This window comes from Ranitomeya variabilis, chromosome 4 (genome assembly GCF_051348905.1).
Source record: "Ranitomeya variabilis isolate aRanVar5 chromosome 4, aRanVar5.hap1, whole genome shotgun sequence".
Taxonomy (NCBI): domain Eukaryota; kingdom Metazoa; phylum Chordata; class Amphibia; order Anura; family Dendrobatidae; genus Ranitomeya; species Ranitomeya variabilis.
The window spans coordinates 225,323,410-225,333,275 of NC_135235.1; positions in this window are offsets into that span (position 1 = coordinate 225,323,410).

Genomic DNA, 9,866 nt, shown 5'->3' on the forward strand with positions numbered 1-9,866 from the left:
GACTGGAAGACTGAAGGGGCATTTGAAAGACCAAAAGGCATCACCAAATACTCAAAATGGCCCTCGGGCGTATTAAATGCGGTTTTCCACTCATCCCCCTGCTTGATTCGCACCAAATTATACGCCCCACGGAGATCAATCTTAGAGAACCACTTGGCCCCCTTTATACGAGCAAACAAATCAGTAAGCAGTGGTAACGGATATTGATATTTAACCGTGATTTTATTCAAAAGTCGATAATCAATACACGGCCTAAAAGAGCCGTCTTTCTTAGACACAAAGAAAAAACCGGCTCCTAAGGGAGATGACGAAGGACGAATATGTCCCTTTTCCAAGGACTCCTTTATATATTCTCGCATAGCCGCGTGTTCAGGCACAGACAGATTAAATAAACGACCCTTAGGGTATTTACTACCCGGAATCAAGTCTATGGCACAATCGCACTCCCGGTGCGGAGGTAGTGAACCAACCTTGGGTTCTTCAAAAACGTCACGAAAGTCAGACAAGAATTCAGGAATCTCAGAGGGAATAGATGATGAAATGGAAACCAAAGGTACGTCCCCATGAGTTCCTTTACATCCCCAGCTTAACACAGACATAGCTCTCCAGTCGAGGACTGGGTTATGAGATTGCAGCCATGGCAATCCCAGCACCAAAACATCATATAGATTATACAGCACCAGAAAGCGAATAACCTCCTGGTGATCCGGATTAACACGCATAGTCACTTGTGTCCAGTATTGTGGTTTATTACTAGCCAATGGGGTGGAGTCAATCCCTTTCAGAGGTATCGGAGCCTCCAATGGCTCCAAATCATACCCACAGCGTTTGGCAAAGGACCAATCCATAAGACTCAAAGCAGCGCCAGAGTCGACATAGGCGTCCGCGGTAATAGATGACAAAGAACAAATCAGGGTCACAGATAGAATAAACTTAGACTGTAAAGTGCTAATTGAAACAGACTTGTCAGGCTTCTTAGTACGCTTAAAGCATGCTGATATAACATGAGTTGAATCACCACAATAGAAGCACAACCCATTTTTTCGTCTAAAATTCTGCTGCTCGCTTCTGGACAGAATTCTATCACATTGCATATTTTCTGGCGTTTTCTCAGTAGACACCGCCAAATGGTGCACAGGTTTGCGCTCCCACAGACGCCTATCGATCTGAATAGCCATCGTCATGGACTCATTCAGACTCGCAGGCACAGGGAACCCCACCATAACATCCTTAATGGCATCAGAGAGACCTTCTCTGAAAATCGCCGCCAGGGCGCACTCATTCCACTGAGTAAGCACAGACCATTTGCGGAATTTTTGGCAGTATATTTCAGCTTCATCTTGCCCCTGAGACAAGGACATCAAGGCCTTTTCCGCCTGAAGCTCTAAATGAGGTTCCTCATAAAGCAACCCCAAGGCCAGAAAAAACGCATCCACATTGAGCAACGCAGGATCCCCTGGTGCCAATGCAATAGCCCAGTCTTGAGGGTCGCCCCGGAGCAAGGAAATTACAATCCTGACCTGCTGTGCAGGGTCTCCGGCAGAGCGAGACTTCAGGGACAAAAACAATTTGCAATTATTTTTAAAATTTTGAAAGTGAGATCTATTCCCCGAGAAGAATTCAGGCAAAGGAATTCTAGGCTCAGACATAGGTGCATGAACAACAAAATCTTGCAAATTTTGTACCTTTGTGGCGAGATTATTCAAACCTGTAGCTACACTCTGAAGATCCATTTGAAACAGGTGAACACAGAGCCATTCAAGGATTAGAAGGAGAGAAAGAGAGGAAGGCTGCAGTATAGGCAGACTAGCAAGTGATTCAATTAAGAGCACACTCAGAACTAGAGGAAAAAAAAAAAAAAAAAAATTGTAGCAGACTTCTTTTTTCTCTCCTTTCTCAGCCAGTAATTTAACCCTTTTTCGGGCCGGTCAAACTGTCATGATTCTCAATGGCGAGAGAACATAGCCCAGCATATATGAGAACTAGCTCTTGGAAGATGGAAACTATACTGACCATGAACTAAACCTGCCGCACAACTAGAAGTGGCCGGGTAGCATGCCTACGTTTTTTTATCCCTAGATGCCCAGCGCCAGCCGGAGAACTACCTAATCCTAGCAGAGGAAAAGACAGTCCTGGCTCACCTCTAGAGAAATTTTCCCAAAAGGCAGACAGAGGCCCCCACATATATTGGCGGTGATTTTAGATGAAATGACAAACGTAGTATGAAAATAGGTTTAGCAAAATCGAGGTCCGCTTACTAGATAGCAGGAAGACAGAAAGGGCACTTTCATGGTCAGCAGAAAACCCTATAAAAACACCATCCAGAAATTACTTTAAGACTCTAGCATTAACTCATAACACCAGAGTGGCAATTTCCGCTCACAAGAGCTTTCCAGACACAGTAACGAAACAGCAGCTGTGAACAGGAACAAAATGCAAAAACACACAAGGACAAAAGTCCAACTTAGCTGGGAGTTGTCTAGTAGCAGGAACATGCACAGAAAGGCTTCTGATTACATTGTTGACCGGCATGAAACTGACAGAGGAGCAAGGTTATATAGCGACTCCCACATCCTGATAGGAGCAGGTGAACAGAGGGGATGATGCACACAAGTACAATTCCACAAGTGGCCACCGGGGGAGCCCAGAATCCAATTTCACAACAGTGTAAGCTCTTATGGTCAGTGGAGTCCTCTCTCCAATAGAGTGTAAGCTCTTACGGTCAGTGGGGTCCTCTCTCTCCTGTAGAGTGTAAGCTCTTATGGTCAGTGGGGTCCTCTCTCCTGTAGAGTGTAAGCTCTTATGGTCAGTGGGTCCTCTATCTCTCTTGTAGAGTGTAAGCTCTTATGGTCAGTGGAGTCCTCTCTCCTGTACAGTGTAAGCTCTTATGGTCAGTGAGGCCCTCTCTCTCCTGTAGAGTGTAAGCTCTTATGGTCAGTGGGGTCCTCTCTCCTGTAGAGTGTAAGCTCTTATGGTCAGTGGGTCCTCTATCTCTCCTGTAGAGTGTAAGCTCTTATGGCCAGTGAGGTCCTCTCTCCTGTAGAGTGTAAGCTCTTATGGTCAGTGGGTCCTCTCTCTCTCCTGTAGAGTGTAAGCTCTTATGGTCAGTGGGGTCCTCTCTCCTGTACAGCGTAAGCTCTTATGGTCAGTGAGGTCCTCTCTCTCCTGTAGAGTGTAAGCTGTTATGGTCCGTGGGGTCCTCTCTTTCCTGTAGAGTGTAAGCTCTTATGATCATTGGGGTCCTCTCTCTCCTGTAGAGTGTAAGCTCTTATGGTCAGTGGGGTTCTCTCTCTCCTGTAGAGTGTAAGATCTTATGGTTAGTGGGGTTCTCTCTCTCCTGTAGAGTGTAAGCTCTTATGGTCAGTGGGGTCCTCTCTTTCCTGTAGAGTGGAAGCTCTTATTATCAGTGGGGTCCTTTCTATCCTGTACAGTGTAAGCTCTTATGGTCAGTGGGGTCCTCGCTCTCCTGTAGAGTGTAAGCTCTTATGGTCAGTGGGGTCCTCTCTCCTGTAGAGTGTAAGCTCTTATGGTCAGTGGGGTTCTCTCTCTCCTGTAGAGTGTAAGATCTTATGGTCAGTGGGGTCCTCTCTCTCTCCTGTAGAGTGTAAGCTCTTATGGTCAGTGGGGTCCTCTCTCTCCTGTAGAGTGTAAGCTCTAATGGTCAGTGGGGTCCTCTCTCTCCTGTAGAGTGTAAGCTCTTATGGTCAGTGGGGTCCTCTCTCTCTCCTGTAGAGTGTAAGCTCTAATGGTCAGTGGGGTCCTCTTTCTCCTGTAGAGTATAAGTCCTTATGATCAGTGGGGTCCTCTCTCTCTCCTGTAGAGTGTAAGTCCTTATGGTCATTTATGTCCTCTCTCTCCTGTAGAGTGTAAGCTCTTATGGTCAGTAGGGTCCTCTCTCTCCTGTAGAGTGTAAGCTCTTATGGTCAGTGGGGTCCTCTCTCTCCTGTAGAGTGTAAGCTCTTATGGTCAGTGGGGTCCTCTCTCCTGTAGAGTGTAAGCTCTTATGGTCAGTGGGTCCTCTATCTCTCCTGTAGATTGTAAGCTCTTATGGCCAGTGAGGTCCTCTCTCCTGTACAGTGTAAGCTCTTATGGTCAGTAGGGTCCTCTCTCTCCTGTAGAGTGTAAGCTCTTATGGTCAGTGGGGTCCTCTCTCCAATAGAGTGTAAGCTCTTATGGTCAGTGGGGTCCTCTCTCTCCTGTAGAGTGTAAGCTCTTATGGTCAGTGGGTCCTCTATCTCTCCTGTAGAGTGTAAGCTCTTATGGCCAGTGAGGTCCTCTCTCCTGTACAGTGTAAGCTCTTATGGTCAGTGAGGTCCTCTCTCTCCTGTAGAGTGTAAGCTGTTATGGTCCGTGGGGTCCTCTCTTTCCTGTAGAGTGTAAGCTCTTATGATCAGTGGGGTCCTCTCTCTCCTGTAGAGTGTAAGCTCTTATGGTCAGTGGGGTCCTCTCTTTCCTGTAGAGTGGAAGCTCTTATTATCAGTGGGGTCCTTTCTATCCTGTACAGTGTAAGCTCTTATGGTCAGTGGGGTCCTCGCTCTCCTGTAGAGTGTAAGCTCTTATGGTCAGTGGGGTCCTCTCTCCTGTAGAGTGTTAGCTCTTATGGTCAGTGGGGTTCTCTCTCTCCTGTAGAGTGTAAGATCTTATGGTCAGTGGGGTCCTCTCTATCCTGTACAGTGTAAGCTCTTATGGTCAGTGGGGTCCTCTCTCTCCTGTAAAGTGTAAGATCTTATGGTCAGTGGGGTCCTCTCTCTCCTGTAGAGTATAAGCTCTTATGGTCAGTGGGGTCCTGTCTCTCCTGTAGAGTGTAAGCACTTATGGTCAGTGGGGTCCTCTCTCTCTCTTGTAGAGTGTAAGCTCTTATGGTCAGTGGGGTCCTCTCTCTCCTGTAGAGTGTAAGCTCTTATGGTCAGTGAGGTCCTCTCTCTCTCTCTCTAAAGTTTCTATGGTTAGCAAGTTTCCTTCTTTCTTTTCTCTCCTATGTGTATGTTTCAAGCAATTACAAATTTTTCAGTACTGAAATTTTTGTTAAGAAAAATTCGGCGAAGTCAGTCAATTCAAATTTCAACAGATCCACTCATCTCTAATTTTACACTTCTGGGTTTAATATATTCTGATCACAGAACCAATGAGAACCAAAGATAAAGATTCACGCTATTGTGGCTCACTTAATTTCATTACTTTATTGGCCTTTCTGACAAAATTCGACTTCTCTGTTTTGCTCAAACTTGGTAAGAAAATGTGCTTTGCATAAAATTTAGTCAATATGAATTGAATGTGCTTTATTATGCTCTTCTGTTTTTTTCCAGATCATGGAGAGTAATTAAATTCTATAAAAAAAAAAATAATAATAATACTCACACGGCCCTTATGTGTTGTACTGAGCTCCGGTTGAGTCATCTTCTTTGGTACGGTCAGTCATCATTGGGCTATCTTCAGCGTCTCCTGCGCTAATTAGGTCGAGTCTCCAAGTCTTATCTCAGTAGATGCAATAGATGCTGGGCGCTAGTAGAAGCTGAAGATAGCCCAGTGAAGATTGAATCGGTGACTTTAAAGAAGAAGATGACTTGACCAGATCACACTGGAACAGGCGAGGGTCGGGAGGGTAATATTGTTTTCTCCCATCCAAGTCATCTTGAAAGTCATTGAGCTGAATTTAATCAATTAAATCGCCCCCACAAAAATTCAGATTCTGGTGATTTCAATTTTAGGAGCTAAATTTCAGTTAAATACGAGTTGTTTTATCATATTATACAATATATGATGAATAGCAATTTAAGACCGTAGGCAACAATAGAACATTACTTTTTAATTCTAGGGAAAGAAATCCTACAACTTTCATTCACAGTTTATAAAGGAAATCAGAAGCAGAATCAACAAAGCTGGGAAATTCCACAAACGACAAAATTACAGTAAAATGTAACTGTTGAGATCAAGGTTACTAGAAACTTTCTTTCTTAACTCCAGTCTTTAAGATTTTGGGTTATTCCCCGGAAAATAAATTTTATTCTACCAACAATGGGGCTTAATGCGTTTTACGAGAACTCATTGCTTATTTCAGCATTTGCACTTTTTCTTTCTTTGATTCGTTATTCAAATTTATAACAATCAGAACTAAATTGCACAGGAAATCCAGGGGATGTAACATGGAAGTGAGGTCAGGACCACAGGTTGTTTCCAGGTTGTAAGAGAGGTCGTTTCACTGAGCTGCCAATCACATGGATTACAAAATGTACCAATGGGTTGTACCAAAGGGACTTTCAACTTTTGCTCATACTACAGAGCTGAAGTGGGTCTTTGGAAGGCAACTTCCTGCCACAATCTTCCCCACCTGCGTAGAACATGGAGAGTTTTCTCCCATGATGGATTTTGGAACATATGGTTTAGATTTCAGTTTCCACCTAGATGGGTCCTTGTGTCTTCACCGCCACTACTTTTCACGAATGCCCAACTACCCACTACTGCGAAAATTAACCCTACCTACTACCCACTGTGCAAAATTAACATTGTGCAGCATAAAAATGCATCCAGACCCTTGTCAGAAATGGTTGCTTTCTCTTAAAGGGATCCTGTCCGAATATTCTTACATGCGGAAGTAGTGGTATGACTATATAGCTGATTGTCTTCAGTAAAAATGATACCTTTTGTGTAGAGATCAGATGATCCAGTCATGAGAAATCTAGCGTAAATCCATATGCAAATCAGGCAGGAAGTTGACTAGGGGGACAGAACCTGCCCATGTGCATTGACACGCCTCCAGTGAACTTCTACTTTCATTCGTATATGATTTATATACTCGATTTCTTATGACTTGAACATCACATCTTTACAAAAATGGTAGCAATTCTTCAGTAAGCCAAGCACCTATACAGCCGCACCTCCACTACCATAAATAAAAAATGACCTGAAATTGCCTGAAAGCTTAGTTATAAGGGTCCTTTAAAACAAGGTTTCCTTTTTGTAGTAACTCTCTGCCTGGTTTATAGTATGATCAACTCACCTAAATCGTCCATTTGGGCATGTAAATAGGTAGCTGAAAATAAAAATTGCAACCCAACGTCTTATTCGAGAGACATCCATGTTTTCTTAATATGTAAATAAGCTGTTAAGATCTATGAGCTGGTGTGATGACACAGTGTTTAATATTAGCTATACAGATGTGTTTTTTTCAGTAGGCTAGGAGGCATAGACTATTTTCTTCATGTTGACTTTTGAATTTATGAGTTTTTAATTGGTTGCTCAAACAACACAGACTATTGTTTGCACGAGCCTTTAACACTGACGTATGAGTTGATGTTTGTTGTAGCATGTTGTGCTATTATCTTGGATGACAGGGATGCAGGGTAATTGAACAATATATTTGTTAATATGTTGATTACACATTGTTCAGGCCAGCTAGTTTGTCGACCTGCAAAACAGAGAAGAACAAACTATGCTGATTGACTAAATACTTAAACAAAGAAAGTTAAACTCATCCCACCTCCACCCTGACCTGTGGATAATGACCTGAGCCACATATGTGGGTATAAAAAGGGTTTTCTATCATTCTGCAAGGAGAATCAAGTGGCCTGACTGAACAACATGACTCCATAAAAGAACACTCTATCAGGACAACATATCTCCATCAAGAGAGACACAGATTTGCCATTCTACAGAATGCCAGCTTAGGGATATGTGGCCCCAACTGAAAGAATACAGATGTGCTCCATTGATCATCGCTGAACCCATGGATACATTTGGGGAAGCCAGAATTGGGACTCACCGGTCACCTGAGTCCCATAGATACTTTTGGGAAGCCAGGGTTGAGACTCATCAGTCACCTGGCTCCATAGAGACCTTTGGAGAAGCCAGCTTGTGACCCTCTGGTCACCTGGTCATGTACCACTGTCAGCTTTATGATTATCATTTCATTCAGCTTCCTATGACCTACATCCCCATATAGACAGCTTCGGTTAATCCTTCTGACAGATTCCCTTTAAGCATCAATAAGTTGTGAAAAACTGAAAAAAAAATTGTTTATTTCATTTATTTTATGGCTTCTCATAACTAACAACCCATACAACAAAACTATCAAGAATATATATGATTTTTTAATCTAGTGCCTGAAAAAATGCAACTCATTATACCCAAAAGAATAACAGACCAAAAAAAGTATGAAAAGAACAAATTCTGCATAAATTCAATGCCTCATAAAGAGAGAATAACAGGAAAAGCAAGAAGTTCTGACTGCACGAATGATGAAAGGCAAAACATAAAAAGTCTTTGGTTTCTATAAAGAGGAAGTGGAATGGATATTTACTTATTTATTTTAGATCTTTGCTTTCTGTGATACGTTGTAACTTTAGGTTAAGAAGATGGGATGTTAGAGATCATGGCTCCATCCATGAAGAAACACTGACATTAAAGAGAATCTAGTGCAGAAACTCATTAGAAATCAGTGCAAAAACTTTATGGCAACACATTTTAGAATAAAACTTTTAGACTTCCGGCTGTTGATCTGCATATTGCAGACACACTTAATTTTAGGGCATATTGACCTTTATTCCTATACAGACTTTCATGATTTTTTTTTTCGGTAACGGCTGATCACAAAATCATCCAACATCTTGGGTATTATGGTGCCATCAAGTGGTTGCACATGGGTACTGCTAGTTTTCAATATTTTGCTGTTGATGGTATGCCCTTAATGAAGTTACTCTGGTTTTCCAATTTTTTTTAACTACTATATATGAATTTATCATGAAAAGAAATGTTTTGCCCTAAGGTTAGATATGGATCCATAACACATCCATTTGCTTTAATTCTAAAAGACTGAAGCTCTCAGCGTCCCATAAAATGACCATTAGAGTTGAGCAAACCTGAACTGTAAAGTTCGGTGTTCAAACCGTAAACCTCAAATCCAAACACTGACTTCTCATGGAAGTCCAGTTTCTTGTTCGGAGTACGGATGCTGAATATAGTTTGTTGAAGGGATACAGCTCAGCCAATGAGCAATCTTTTGAACTGTGGGCACTTCCACAGCCATCACAACCATTCCGGGTATTGGCATGGCTGTGATTGGCTGGCACACCATGTGACCCGGCCTGCATATATGCTGGATCACGAGTGTCACCGTCATTGTGTTTTGACAAAAATGGGGACAGGAGGCTGCTCGAGTGAGCAACAGGTGTAGGCTCTCTGGGGGCTATTTGGGGGCAATCTGCACCGGTATACGTGGGGGCGACCTTAGCTCTGATATTTCTTTTTATTTTAATATGTATAATAAATGTGATGTTTTAAGAATTTTATGCTGTTGCTTGATTTTCCTCCTCCTATTTTCCATATACCAATTCTATGCCTGCTGGAAAAACACTTCAGTAGATGATGGATGAGGTGGTGGCAAAGTATGAGGAGGAGCAGAAGGAACAGGGACCATTCACACTGTTCTCAGGCCTGTCGTCCACCCATGGCTCAAAGGGTGGGTTCCTGTACCAACAGCAGTCAGGTACTCTGTATACTGTAAACTGTACAGCCAGGGGACAGTTTTGGAGGATGAGGAGGAGGTAGAGAAACTGTGTTCACCACAAGGTGGAACTCAAAGCAGCTCATGGGTATGACTGGAGCGTGGCTGGAGGATACAAAGGACCCAGACAATATACCTCCCACCCATGACAGATTGTCGTTACCTCTGGGCAGCCTGACACACATAAGCCAATACATGCTGCTGTGCCTGTGCAACGACCACCGAGTTGCTCGAATTGTTAACAGTGCTGATTACTGGGTGGTCACCCTGCTGGATCCCCGCTACAAGGACAACGTGCCACCATAACTTCCATCACTGGAGCTTGATCAGAAAAATGTGTGAATACAAGCACACACAAGTAGAGGCA